Here is a 15,821-nt window from a genome sequence, read left to right as displayed (position 1 = left end):
GAAATCAATTCCTCCCACCCTTATAATCCTAGCTGCTTTCTCTTACAGGCATTGTTACATTTTGCCCTCTGTTAAAAAATTATTTTATTCATCTCTGAATCCTCAGTATATGAGTGGGCATGAGAGGCAAAGTCGTCAATATAAGCATAAAGGATCAGGGTTGCTGGAGGGACAGTGACCCTGCACACTCTGGTGCACACTTGCAGGTTGGAGGCGGCCCTCTGGGCCCTAAACTAAGAAACCTAGAGAGTCCCAAATTTGAGAAGAGGTTTTCCGGAGGTATTTGCTTTTCATTTACACCCCTTTTCAGGAGTCTTGCTAATTTCAAGCAGTGTACCTTATATTTTCTTGTGAAAATATTTTCTCAGTAGTATTTTCTGTCATTAGTCCAAGTAAGATTAATTCAAATGCATGCATGTTTGGCCTTGTTAAGCAGTTTTGAGACAGATTATTCTAAGATTAAATCTGTCATGTTTAAAGCAAGATCACAGATAGAAATTGTATACTTTATTGATCAACCATATAGTGTGTTAATATGGCTTTTAATTGGTCCTTCTGAAAAAGGGAGGTTACCAGAAAGAAAACATTATAGTTATTCTTATCACCCTCTTCTCCATCCCATGAAGTTTTAGTGGGATCTTTGAATCACAAGTTGTCATGGATTCAGTTCTTTTAATTTTTAAATTTGCCACACACGCCTTTCAATGATTGACATCCCATCGCTCATTATAGGATGGCTACCAAGTCTGGAAACACGGATAAATTCACAATTGATGAATTATTGATATTACATTAAGATATGTGATAAATAATACACATTTATTTCTAGACTTTGTGGTCACCCTCTATAATGAATATTTTCCCAAGTATAATAAACACATTGTTCAAACTGTTCTTAAATCCAATTATAGTTCTTCAAGACATATATTTATTTTCTGCTACTACTTTTGCAAATATCACAGGTGTAATATGTGTTTTTAAAAATTAAAGTGAGCATTTTGATACACATTTAAACTAAGGCTTATTTTTTCCTGAATACTAAAGTAACACACGCCTATTGTGAGGAAATTAAAAAATATAAGAATGTACGAAGAAGGGGGACTATCTTGTATAGTGAATTACCAAGTAACAATCATCACTTTAAGTATAATTGCAGTATTTTTCTATGGGTATATTTTTTCATATTTAGGATATTTTTATAAAATGTATATACTTTTTCTTGATAATATGTCATAAATATGTTTCCTTATAATTAAAATACTTTGCAGGTATACTTTTAAATTCTTACAAGTTGTACACAATTAGGATATGTATATTTCATAATCAATTTAAATATTCCTCTGTTTTTGAACATCTAGGTTGGTTCAGATATTTTACTCTTATAAAGAACATAGCAATGATGATCTTTGTATGTAAAACTTTCCTGGTCTAAAGCATGTGCATATTTTTAAGGCTCCAAGTAAAAAATGCCAATGCATTTTTTTTAGCAAGATGGGACTAATTTATAATTCTACTAATTCTAATACTGAGAGTACTAACATAATACTACTAATACTAATGCCAGGAATAAATGATATTTATATTAAAAATAATATATTTATAAAATAGTGTTAATTTATTAAAAGAAAGATAACACCTTGTCAGTTTAATTGATAGGTTGAACACTTTTTTCTTAAATGTACTTGCTACTTATATTTCCTTACCTGTGAATTTCTTGCTCATGTCTTTTGTATAATTACATTTTGGTGGTCATTTATCAATTTAAATTAAGGATGCAACCCTTTGCAATATTCATCATAAATATTTACTCAGTTTTATATGTTTCCTAATTTTTGAGTGATACTTTTTAGATACATACATTTTACATTTCTAGGAAAGCAAATACACTGATATTTTCCTTTCTGGTACCTTCCAATGCTTTCAAGTTTAGAGAGTCCTCCTGATCGAGAGATCAGATCTTCGTCTTTTAAAAAATTAAGTTAAATTAGAATTTTACATACAACTGTTCACTCTCCCATAACTTAATGTGGAATGTGCTTTTAAATAAGATTTGGAAACTTAAATAAAGTCTTTGAGCTTAAGTAAAAAATAATATGTAATGCTAAATTTCTGATAGCACTTGATGATTCTGATCAAATGATCAAATTAATCTAGCCAAATTTGCATTGTCTATTTTAGACGTTAAAGGACCAAATTATGTCCATATTCTACAGATCTTTAGAAGTATAATGAGTTTTGAAGAAAAGTAACTGCGAGGGCAGTTATTAGGTGCTCTGTCTGAGTCCCGTTTTTCAGCTTGTTTGCAGCTATTGCACTTGATTTTAGAGTGAAGCTCTGTAGTTATTATTGGGCAAGCTGAACTAACGCAGTGGTGAGTCAATGGTCACTGTTCTTGCAGACATGAAATGAAGCTTAATTTTCTGAAGAAGCCACTGTCACTGATGTGAAATGGCATTCTAGTGACATTTTCTTCTCAGAAGTTAGTGCTGCTGCCTGTGTTCTGAAATTTAATCTGAGGCCCAGTGGGCAAGTGCTCTGACAGGAGTTAAGAATAATGAGTCATCCCGGGTGCCAACATCTGTTTCAAGTTGGAAATTGATGCACTGTTATTTAAAAAAAGGGCTCTGGCTTTTCATAAATGAATAATTAGCATCTCACTGCTTTAAGAATTTGAAAAATGTTTTTATTTTGCTATCTTATAACTGACTCTATAGTGGTGAAATTCTCAAAATTATTTTGAATTTGTGGGAAGAATATTAATGTTATTTGCTTTCTGAATCATTTTTCCCTGGAAATTGAAATTAATTTAAAGGAAATTGTATAGGTCCAGGCACATTTTCAATGAGTGTCATTGAAGATGACAGTTTTATGTGACTAAATTTATGACTCTATGACTCAGACCAGGAGTTGTTTCTTTGGTTGGTAAGGCTAAGTCCCAACCTCAGACCCTTCGGGGCCGAGGTTATAGAATGACTATTTTACAGATGCAACAAGAGTGGGAAATAGTTCCAGGCAGGTAATGGCAGCTCCATTTCATGATGAACTTCCTGTCACATTTTATTTCCCAGGTAGGTGGCAGTAATCATAACACTTTAATGAAGAAAATAAACCTTAGGCATGGAAAGATTCCAAATATTTGTATAAAAAGTGAAATGTCTACTTAATTACCCAACCACTTTTAAATAGTCAGGTTTGAGGTATTATGCAGATGAAATGTTTGAATTAATCTGTTTTATGTGGCTGTAGTCTTAACATGGCAGATTAATAAATATTTTTATTGATTCTATTCTTGATTGACAACTTATTATTTTCATAAATATGGATTATCTGTGAGAAAATCAAACTACTGATAACTTCATATAATGAGTTCTGTTTATAATCTTCAGCACTCCCTGTCACTCACTTTACCTATTCCACTGTAAATATCTTAAGAATATTCTCAGGGGCCAGTCACGGTGGCTCACACCTGAAATCCCAGCACTTTGGGAGGCCAAGGCAGGTGAATCGCTTGAGCCCAGGAGTTTGAGACAAGCCTGGGCAACATAGTGAAAACCTACCTCTATGAAAAATACAAAAATTAACAGAGTGTGGTGGTGCACACCTGTAGTCCCAGCTACTTGGCAGGCTGACTTGGGAGGATTGCTTGAGCCTGGGAGGTGGAGGTTGCCGTGAGCTGAGTGACAGAGCAAGACCCCGTATCAAAAAAAAAAAAAAAAAAAAAAAAAAAAGAATATTCTTAGAAATCTAGTTTGTAGAGAAAAAAATTCTAAAGCTCCAAAATAATTATCAACTTCGCTATCTAACTTCAATTACTGTAAAATCTATTTTATTAATTACTGGTTAAATTTGCTCTAAATTATTCTAAACAAAGGATTTGAATACTAGCAGCTGTGAATTAAGCTTCAGGATCTAGAATTCATTTAAAGATGTGTATATGCTTGTTTGTGCACATTGTATCTTTTTCCTTTCACTCATTTACAGGTATTAAATTCCCTACGGATGTTCCAGAGAAGTTGACAATATTCTTTCAGCAGTTAGAGAACTGCTTCCAGCTGAGCACCAGCTTATTCCACCAGCAGGAAAAAGTTTGTTCTTCCTATTATTCTAGCAGTTCACTCGTCAATCTTGCTTTAGCAACTTGTTGGGCATGAAAAATTGGTTAGATGAAAGTACTCTCTTGTTTTTGGTATATTTATTGTCCTACAGGCAGCAATAACAATGACAACAATAAACAGAAAACTAGAGAATTTTGAATATACGCCCTCTCAGGAAAAGTCTGAAAGAAAAAACATAGTTATTTTTGGTGTGTTTTAAGCAGCAGCAGCGAGTGTTAACCTTAATAACAAGCGGAGAGAGGCTCTATAAAAGAAAATATTTATTTTCTTGAAATAGGGCATTGCAAAGGGAATATGTGTGCCACAGTAAACTATGTGCATATTCAGGAAGGTAAAAGAAGACCAAGGATTTTAAAAGAAAAATGATAAAGTTTACGTAATTGTTTCAAGGTAATTATCCTTGGCTAAAAAAGTCAATAACCTTGCTGGTCTGAGGTGGGACAGGTAGTTGCTGGGCAGATGTCCTTGCAGAAGTATATTTTTGCGTAAAGTTGCCATGGCCTTTGTACAAAGTTGTGGTCTTGCAGAGTCTTTTGTGATAGTTCTTGCTATTAGTCATTTATGCATGAGAACCCTTCCCTCATGGACTTTCCTAGCTCTATTTGCCAGAATTTTAAACACAAGTTACTCCATTTTGACTCTGACAATGTTCACAGGAGTGTGGGCATTGAAGCAGACTAATACTCTAATGTTTCTAGGTTCAAGATTGAATTTAAATTGACTTAAAATATAAAAATGAAATTATCATCTTTGGGGTATCTGTACAAAAATGCTATTTGTTTCTTTCAAAGGATACTTGGAAAATAAATTTGAAAGTCAACATTTATAGATTTTCTATAGTTAGTGGAATTATCTGTTTGCAATCCAAACATCTCTGGGTAATTAAAGAAATTAAGGAAACAACCCCATTTACAATAGCTATAGAAAGGACTCAGGAAATAACTTAGCCAAGTTACTTATCACCTTTCTGACAAGTACAATAGCTATGCTTTGAATTTACTTTATTAAATGCTTATGAAGCTTTTCTTTTTAGAGTGCCTCATCTTAAAATAATAAGAAAACCTTAATAATCTTCCATGATCAGAGTATTTTATAAAATGCAGCGCCATGCATGGAAAAGAATTGCTGCCTATGCTAAAACAAATCTTGTGGATATATGAGCATTAACTCTAGCCTGCTGTAGATGAAAAAGTTAAATTTGATTAATCTTTCTCTTGAAAGGCTGTTCCAAGCTAACAGGTGAATCTTAACAGAGAATCGGTAATATAAACAGTGAAACAAGTGGTGTTTCAGGCTTCCTAAACAACTGAATTATTTAGATGTTTTCTAATATAAAATTGTTGTTGCATTTCTATTTTTGCATCCCCTTCCAGGAATATCGTCATCCTAAAGTATTCTTTGAAAAGAGCTGAATGATTCCCTCCAGGTGTTACAGCCCAAGGCAACTGGAGTGAGGGAGTCTCCTTATTTACAGTAGATACCCGATTAGTCCAAATGGGTAGCACCCACCACTGACCAAGTCCTTGCGGTGTTCTAGCTCCCATGTCACACAATTTTTGCCTTATCTCATTTAATCCTTACCATGGTCCTCCAGTGTCCTTAGCCTGTTGTTACTGATGATGTGATGAAGGCTCACTGCTGCTAATCAACAAGCTGCAGACTTTCAAAGGCACGTGTTCTTACAGGAAAGAAAATTTTAATTCTAATATGAAAACTTTAATTGCTAAAAAATTTTGCATGTTTTACAGGAAGAAAAATAAAATTTGCTTATGAAGGGATCTAAAATCTATCAACATATATTAAATGGAACAAATTTTTAAAAACTTGGTCATTTAAAATATTTTCTCTACCTTATTAAGGAAAGTGTTTCTGTTTTAATAATTGTCTTTTCATGAAAATTTGAGCAGCTTCTGTAATATTGATTTTAGTCCAGTTTCTGTGTGCCTGGACTGAACTGAGGGTTGGGCTGCTTAATCTCACCGCCCAGTAACGAGATGCAGATGAACTGGGAAAGAAGAGAGCTTATTTCTATAACAGGGTACAGGGAGAAGGCCGGTAAAATATCACCAGACCAACTCAAAATTACAAAGTTTTCCAGAGCGCTATAGAGGCGTGCTACGGGTAAGTGTGCGTTCATCTAAAGACGTAAGTGATTAACTTCTTCGAGTCTATAACTAAGGTCTGAGTCCCGAAGACCTTCCTCTGGACTCTCAGTGAATTTACTTAATCTAGACCGGTGCAGGCGCCAGGGGTGATTACCCTTATCTTGTTTCCTGCTAAATCAGGGAGGTCTGGGGAGTGCCTTTAGGCCTCCGATAAATTTGTTTGTGGAGGTCTGGAGAGTTTCTTCAGACCCCCAATAAAACTTGTTTAATCCTAAACAGGTCCTGTTAAGAATTCCTTCATTATCTTGTCATGCTTCAAGGTCCAGGAAAGGCCTAGGCAAGACTCTTGGTGGGGTTTCGTTACATCCCAGGCTTTGTATAAGGACACTGGCTCTCTCAGCTTTTAATATTTAACGTAACCATTCAGTCAGTGCTGAAACAGTTGTCATGGAGGCCTGCCTGTTCTGCTGTTAATGAGACCTGGCCTGCCACACCTGAAGTAGATATAGCCTCTTAAAATTTGTTGAATAAAAATAGACTGGGCGCGGTGGCTCATGCCTGTAATCCCAGCGCTTTGGCAGGCCGAGGTGGGCAGATCATGAGGTCTGGAGTTTGAGACCAGCCTGGCCAACATAGTGAAACCTCGTCTCTACTAAAAATACAAAAAATTAGCTGGATGTGGTTGGCAGGCGCCTGTAATCCCAGCTACTTGGGAGGCTGACGCAGGAGAATTGCTTAAACCCAGGAGGCGGAAGTTGCGGTGAGCTGAGATCACGCCACTGCACTCCAGCCTGGGTGACAGAGCAACACTCCGTCTCAAAAAAAAAAAAAAAAAATTCCCTTTCTTCCAGTTCCTATCAATCCATTCCCCTCACCAAGGTAACCACTGTGAACAGTTTTTTATCAATAAATTTACCCATTTTCTTGTACAATATTATTCATATATGTACACACAGAATAAGATATAATTTTACATCACTGACTCATACCAAATAGATTGTTCCACAACTAGATTTTTAAATTTAAAAATATATCTCGAATATATCTTCATGCCAGATTAAATGGGTCTATTTACTTTTTTTTTTTTTAACTTATTCCAGTATGTTCCAAAGTGTGGGTGAACCATGGTTGATTTAACCATTTCTCTACTAATGAACAATCCATAGGTCGAATGTTTATGTTTCCTCCAAAATTTATGTTGAAACTTAATCTCCATTGGGGTGCTATTTAGAGACGAGGCCTCTGAGGAAGTGATGAAGTCATGAAGGCTTTGCCCTCATAAATGAATTAGTGCCTTATAAAAGAGCTGGGAATTAGTGAGGCCCTTTTGCCTGTGTGCCTTTGAGGACACAGCATTCCTCCCTTTTGCCTTTCCATCTTCTGACACAGCGTTTGTGCCCTCCAGAGGACACAGCAACAAGGTGTCATGCTGGAAGCAGAGAGGGCAGCCTTCCACCAGACACCAAACCTGCCAGCGCCTTGATCTGGGACTTCTCAGCCTTCAGAACAGTGAAAAATAAATTTCTATTATTTATAAATTACCCAGTATATGGTATTTTATTATAATAGCACAAATGAACCAAGGCAGACTTTTTTTAGTTGTTCCTAATTTTTGCTATTAGAAGCAGTGCCAAAATGAACATTTATATATGTATATCTTGGTTCAAATATTGCTGTAAGATAAGCAACAGATATTTTGAGATCTCACACTATAGAGTTTGATTTGGGCAGTTGGCAAAAATATAAAGAATAAAACATTTCCTACCCTCAAGGGATTTTAACTACATGGAAAGATAAGCTGCAAGCCTATAAAAAACAAAATAATAAAAATGTAGATAAAGATGATTCCAAGATTTAGATTTAAGGGCAATCATGAGATATGATAAATTGCTAAATATGTTTTACATTCATACAACAGTTATTCAAAATGAAAGTCACATTCCTTGCTCTCATATGCTTATAAGCCTAGAAGAGCACGTGGAGAGATGGTCGTAGGGCAAAGTGGAATTCTCGAAGTATTCATAGTGTGCCTTTGGAGGCCCAGTGAAGAGAGTTCCTGGTGAGCCTGGGAAATGAGGGAAGGATTTGTTGAAGAGCTGACATAGAAGCCATGTCTTGAGGAGTAAGTGGGATTTAACTGTACAGAGAAAAAGAAGACAAAATTTATTTAGAGATGTTCCCTTGTAAACAGACGCGTCAGAGCATTACTTTCAGCTGGAAGGCCAAGAAAGGTTTTCTGGATGAGGTGGGTTTGAGTTGGGTCTCTAAGGGATACAGGTCCAAATGGACAGTGTAGAGTGAGCATGGCTGCAATGGAATGGCCTGAACAGAAGCAGTGGACAGTGGCAAGTATATCCAAGGAATACTGAATAATACAGTTTGTCTGCAGCAAAAGGTTTGTGTGAGGGAGTATAAGATCCAAGGAAGAGAAAGTGGATTAAGGCCACATCAGGAAGGCTTTTAATTTTTGATTAATGCATTTGGACATTATCCTATAGGGCATGGGGAAGACTTTGGGAGAAAAATATTTGGTAGCCATATTATAAAATTACGGTAGAACTCTGGTGAGTGGACTTGTGTTAAAAGTGGAAATGTATTATAATTACATGTCTTTCTTAGACTATTTAAAACATTTTTTCTTATAGTTAAAAATTGCCTCATATTTTTAAGTGCTTATATACCTAGTACATTTTCAGAGTCGCTAATTCATTCCCTAATAAATCTAAAACTCTTCTCAATTGAGAAAGGAGTGGCATTTTCCTGTTTTCATCTCAAGAGGATTTCATGGGCTGCCATGTGGGAGGCAGACCACAGGAGGATAAAAGATTACAAGGAATTACGCTGGTTTGGGCCAGGAGGTGTGATGCAGGTGGTAGGACATGGTGAAAGAGGTATGTCTGGGAGAAAGAAAAGAGCAGTGTCAAGGATGACTCCAGCTGGGAATGAAAACACAGGAAAACAGGGGTAGAGATGGGCAGAGAGGCGGTGCAACAGGAGTACTTGTTGATTTTATTAGTAACAGTGGCATACAGGTTTGTTCAATAGTGAGAATATTTGTTAGTTGTATTTATTCCTGTTTTCCTCAAAAAATGATACAGTAGGAAGAAGGACAAGACCTTGGAAATGCAGGCCCACTCCCTGGCCCCAAGGCCCATAGCATTTCACCTTATATCTCACTGGTGAGAAATGTCACATGGCCACACTCTGCAAGGGAGTCTGGGAAGTGTAGTTCAACCATGTGTCTGGGTATAATTCTTTTGCTGTAGAAGACTCCAAGGAGGACATTTTGGTGGACATCCAGAAGTATCTGTTTTCTAAATACGTTATTCACTCATTCCATTGAGGGCTGATTTTATGTCAAGGTCTGGCTATATTCTGGGGAGTCTATGAAATAACCATCAGATATTATATGCATATGGCAATAAAAATTTGAGAACTGATACTTTGAGATCATCCAACTACTTATTTCCTGACTTCCTATTTAAAACCTTGGTAAGGAATGATTTGGATTCCTGGCTAAAATTACCTATCCAGGGAAGTATCTAGCATGGAGGACAAGAATATTATCCTGAGATCAGATCAATCTCACTGTAAAGTAACACATTGACAACCTGATTTACAAGGCAGCCTCATGTGAACTTTTTTACTGGGAACCTGGTTCACTCCTGAGCAAGTTGACAATGAAGTGTTAGGACTGGAGATGCTGTGGGCAGACCTGTGTGACCACAGGCAGCATTCTGCATGCTTACCTGCTTGCCTCCTCCCCTCCTTCTTGTCAGTTCCCAATAGTCAATGACTGTGAGCCCTGAAAGCATTCTTTTATTTGAGAGATCTGTCCTTTAGTTTAAATCAGCTATTTAAACTATACACACATGTAATGTATACGTACACACGTAATATATTTCACAGGCAAGGCCCTGCTGTCTTGACCTTATAGACTGTCGGACTCGTTTACCTTGTCATGATTGCTCAGTGAGTCTGTACTTCAGTGAATGTTCCTGCTATCATATCTTCCCTTTCTTCTCTTTCTCTTTCCACAACGACAAGGATGTAACATGGAAATGTAGAGTTAGCAAGCAGCACTTTCTCTAAGCCCTGCATATCCTGTCCCCTGTTGAGTGCAGCTGGCAGATGATGTGTTTCATGATGGTAGCTTGCACCTAAAAACAGTGTTTAAAATACACAAATATATGAGTTATTTCTTTTTTCTTTTGCTATTGTCTCTGCTTTTCTCTATCTTTCTATTAAGGATACATGGGTTTACATCTAAGTTGCTTCTGTCCTACTAATGTCCCATTATCTTTATGCAAATGCCAATGCGTAATTATTGTGCATGCTACTGTTTCCAGAAAGTCAAATAGTAGCTACCTAGGTGTCTCATAGGGAGGTACCAGAAGACTTTGTTCCTCTCCAAGAAACCTTGTTCAAATGCCCGTCTTTGATATCTTCTATTGTTAAGTTAGTCACCAGGAGGGTCCTTGCCTTTCTCATGCTTATCTTCTCAGGGAGACCAAACCTGAATACCAAAAGATATAAAGAAAATGCAGATCGCTGTACCCATCCTGAGTCACATGAAAAATAAACCATCTGCTAACACACAAGAAAAGACTTACATGCACAATGTAGGGTGGTAAGTAACATGTTTAGACTCAAGAGGGAGACACTTAAAATTTGGATTCATCCTATACACAGTCTCCAGAGAGATCAATTTAAAAAGATAAAGCACCAAGGGTAAATTCTAAATGTCTTGCCATGGTATACACATCTCTATTTGGTCAAGTCTATCTGCCCATCAGCCTCGCTGTTGTGGTATGCCCCCCCACCCACCTTTGCCCCACTCACTCTCCCATGTTCTATATCCCAGTACTTGGCACAAAACAAATATTGGCTGAATGAATGAAATTAATTAATGTTCCTTACATTTGTGCATTTCCTCACCTAGTGTGCCTCTCCCCCCACCTCCATCTGGTTGACTCTTACTCGTGAAGGCTTCATTCAAGCAGTGTCCTTTTTGCCACCTGGGATGAGCAGGGATTCACCTCCTCGCTTCTCCTGTCATTTTTACCAGGGTTGCATTTATCGTATCACTCCATAACTTTCTATCTACATGTTTGATTTCCTCACAAGTTGTGAGCTCTTCATTGGCAAAGATGGGATTTGATTGTCATTCAAAATGCAGTGCCTAATTCAATGCCTGGCACATTGTCCAGTGGATGAACTTATTAACCCATAATGAAATGTAACTTCAGGAGAGACCAGAATATTCTTGGCCATTGGTAAGCTCATTCTCTCCCCAGTAAATTTTCTTGGGAAATTTAATGGCTACAAAAAATTTCTGGGTGAATATGAATCAAATCCAAGGCAGCTGGACAGCCTTCATGGACATTTTTATTAAATTTAGTGAGTCACCCTTCTCTTTCTATAATAACACGTTGAACCTGTCAAGCAGAATGAAATGCCCATGTCAGGAAGCATACATCTTCCATGAAGATTGCCAGACATATCCTGAGGGGTTCTTCACTTGCCCTAACACCTTTACCTAATAGGAATGGACATTCGTTATTGTGACTGCTCCAAAGCTTATACTTTGGACAATTCCAGATTATGAGTTTTAGCTATAAAACTCTTTAAAAAAAAAAGTCATAAAGAATCTCAAACCCAGATTTCCTTGAAGCTTGAAACAGGCATGTGGCTTAGGTTCTACTAATCAGATCATAGTCATCTAGGCATGGATTTGGAAATGAGAAATGTGGAAAAGCAGCCCTGTGCAGGGACACACATCTGGCAAGCATGGCGGTGACGGCCTTCAGCTCATCAGGGGGGAGCTCCTGGCACCCAGTCCCCTGTGTCTTCTGGGCATAGTGAGCTTGGCTGTGGTGTCCGGGCTCCTCAAAGTGTTTTTGGGTATCTGTCCTAAATGCTTGACTTTTCTGGCCCACTTGGGATTTCTCTGAGTAGCCAAATATCATTTAATAAAGTTATTTTCTGCCTACGCTAGACAGGATAACTTGTTTTTGCAACTAACATTCCTATTTAACACTCACAACGTTACTCTAATTTCAACAGCCATTTCCAGAGAAATGTTGCTTTCTAATTGTTCTGATGAAGGCTTCTGTACAGAATAGTTCGATACTTTAAGTAATATGGAAGTTATTCCTTTAATGATCTTGCTCAATTTCCCTAATTTCTGTTGCTTCTCTCATTTACTAACCCCTCCCGCCTTTTTAAAAACCATTTAACCAGGGTAGGTTAGCAAAAACATAGGCTTTGGAGATGCAAAGGACTGTGTGCGGGTGCTGCCTCTGCTATTTATTAGTCACACGACCTTGGACATTTTCCTAACCTTTCTGAGCCTTCCTCAGAAGATATGAAAACAGTATTTATCCTGTAGAAGTCTTGTTAAAATGAGACAAGGCCTGGCATATTGACTGCCATCCATAGGAACTCTTATCAGAGGGCTCTTGTCAGTCTTGCTCAGTTAACTTTGAAAGGCATCCAGGAAGACCAAGTTTGTTTTTCTTTTACGTTAAGTTTTCCTGTGCAAAACTCTATAATAGCTTCCTTATGAAGCTATGTATTGCCTATTGAGGTAATTCTCAAATTCTTACCCTGGAATTAAAAATCTTCTTTTACCTGGTCCTATCTTTCCTGTCCAGCCTCATCTCTTACAATTAGTTTGCAAGAGCCTTTTGTATTCATGAGCTCAGCCCCTTTATCCTCACAACACACTGTGTGCATTCCCACTGCTCCCCTAACTTCCTTGTCCCTATTCAGGTGACCCCTTTTCTCGAGCTTGCCCCTTCCTTTCTCTCTGCCAAGCCAAATCAAACCTTTCTGTTAAAATATATTGTATGTGTAACATTTTGTATGTATCACATATGCATGCAATACAAACACACATGTAACATATTATATGTATTGCACTTGGTGTAATGTTCTGTATGCATCGCTCAAGACCCTTCCTGAGCAAACACTGTGATTTCTCACCATATATTGATCAATTTTGATGCTGACTACTTAAGTCAGGAGTTCTTTCTATTGCCAGATAAATGCTTTACATGGACTGTCTCATGAACTCTATCAGGTAGGGACTAGTATTTGGCTAGTTTTGCAGATGAAGCAACAGAGGCACAGAAAAGTTAGCAATAGAATCAATTAAATTTAGTCTGAAGTCACACACAGTAAATGGCAAGGCCAGGATTCAAACCCAGGCAATCTCATTTTAGAATCCAACCCCTTAACTACATTGCAATTTTGAAGGAAGGGACACTTCTTCAATAATATGGAACTTCTTCCTATTATTTCCTTTTGTGCCTGGTATAGAAACGATAAAAATAAACAAATCAATTTATTATGTGGAGCATAGTGAACACAGGGGAGAGAGAAATGAAATAAAGTTGGAGACCTGATCAAGTGAAGCCTTGAGGGCCATGATCTTAATGTCACCACCACAGCCATCTCCACAACCACCACTGATAGTCAAGTGTGGGGCAGCAACATGCAGCGCACACACTGTCCCCAGAGCACAGCATCCGGGAGCATGTCCTCCCCTCCTTCCTGTGAAGGACGTCATTGCTACTCTGACAGGCTACTCAGTTCAGTCCCTGCTTGAAGGAAAACCCTAGGAGTTGGTACGTCTGGGTCTGGGTGGTAGTGTAGCTCAGTGGAAACCTCCCATGATTGACATGGGAAACACGTGACTGAGGACGTGTGTTTCAGTCTAGCTCTTCCTTTTGTTAACTGTGACGTTTGGGCAAGACCCTTCGGCTTCTGGAATCTTAGATTCCTTGTCTATAAGGTGATCATGCAAATGTCAGTATCACAGTTGTGAAGGTCAAATGAGATAGTGTACAGCTTTCAATTTTTTTTTAAAGTGAAAGTGTGATTATTGTAAACATGAAAATTACTTTCATGCTCACAATCTTTATATATCCTACCCCCTATTTGACAGTAAGAGAAGTAATCCTCTTTCTGCCATACAAAAGAGAACATATACAACAAGACTCACTCTTCCAGCACTAAGTTGAGTGTTTCACAGACATATGTGACTTCTTAGAGTTTACAGAAAAGGTAACAACCTTAAAAGGAAATTTTGGGCTAAACACTGAATTGTAGACTTTATTTGTGGAGCGAAGTAACACATATGACACATCATTTTCTAGGTGGTTTGGACCCACGGGGATGTTCTTTAGCATAGGAAATTTTTCCATTCTGGGTAGTAATTATAAACTCTGACAGTCTGAGTCATATAATTATTTCATATTCTTCTAAAAGGGTTTTAGCACTTTTGTGTATAACATTTGTTTTGTTCAAGGCTATTTTCTTAAGGCACTTTTTTCCATTTTGATAATACAAGCTGATAAAAATCATTGATTCAGTAGAAAAAGTTTGCTTTATAACCAAAATTTTCAAAGTTGAAAAAGAAATCAGACACTTACATTACGGTTATTTCAATTTTAGCATGGAAATGAATAACTCTCCCTAGGAAATCAAGATGAAATGGTTTTACTTTTAAATTTCAATTGAAAATAAAATCCCAAATTAGTTAGCCAGCAGTGTAATTTACATCAACCTTTCCCTTGTGCTGATCAGATGCCAAGTGAAGACTTTATCAGGCATCACGAATGTTAACTAGCATCAGGTGGCATAATTCACGTATACAACTTATTCAAGGAACTGGTTGCAAATGAGGGTCCCCGAGGAAAAAAGTTCCAGCTTGGCTCATTCCTTTTTAATAATATTAGCTTCTGTTTCTATGGAAACCGCACATCCTGTTTTGCTGTTTGCATAAGATGTCTTTAGATTTATTGAAATAGATTCAAATAGTTAAAACTAATAGAAGCATTCTGCTTTGAGGATAATATCATATAGACATTTTCACAGATGAGTTAACAAATCACACTTTATTGTAGGAAACTATGCTAATATAAAGTGCAAATTACTATGTTTTTGAATTTCTGTACGTTTCTAAAATACTAACATTGGAACTCAAAGGGGGAAATGATTGTTTAAAAATCATTTGAATACAATATACCAATAGAAAAATGGGCAAAGAATGAAAACCAGTATATGTGTGTGTGTATATATACGCTGTATTTATAAATATATATAAATGGCTAATACACATAAAGTGTATGCAAAATATATATTTATATAATAGGTATATTATATAAAAATAGTGTGTTATATAAAATATAAACATTATATAAAAATGTATTTTGCTAAAAAATATAAAACTATATTCCACATCAGCAGTAATCAGGAAATGCAATTTGTAATGTTAAAATATCAGTGTTTACCTCTTGATTAGCCAAGATGTAAAAGAATGATAAAATCCAGGGTGGGGGAGTTGTGAAGACATAGGCCCAGGAGGGGAATGTTGATGGGAAGAATATAAATTGCTGCATTTCTGAAGGGAACATTGACAATGTGTATCAAAATCCTTAAATATATGTAATATAGGCAAGCCACTTAGCCCAGACATTACATCTTTAGGAACTTTTTTTTTTTTTTCAGATGGGGTCTCACTCTGTTACCCAGGCTGGAGTGCTGTGGCACGATCTTGGCTCACTGCAGCCTCTACCTCCTTGGCTCAAGTGAT

The 15,821-nt window shown here is 37.1% G+C and overlaps 1 long non-coding RNA gene across 1 annotated transcript; it reads right to left on the bottom strand.

The window, feature by feature from the left end:
• Positions 1–8,002: 8,002 nt before the first annotated feature.
• On the bottom strand, positions 8,003–10,709 carry LOC134733222 (uncharacterized). Its single transcript, XR_010116741.1, has 3 exons — positions 10,589–10,709; positions 10,176–10,380; positions 8,003–8,357 (listed from the first exon to the last, which is right to left on the bottom strand). It is a non-coding gene; the product is annotated as an uncharacterized lncRNA (long non-coding RNA).
• Between the last annotated feature and the right edge of the window lie 5,112 nt (positions 10,710–15,821).

The sequence above is a fragment of the Symphalangus syndactylus genome, chromosome 2, assembly GCF_028878055.3.
Source record: "Symphalangus syndactylus isolate Jambi chromosome 2, NHGRI_mSymSyn1-v2.1_pri, whole genome shotgun sequence".
Taxonomy (NCBI): Eukaryota; Metazoa; Chordata; class Mammalia; order Primates; family Hylobatidae; genus Symphalangus; species Symphalangus syndactylus.
This window is presented reverse-complemented; position numbering and strand designations above follow the sequence as displayed.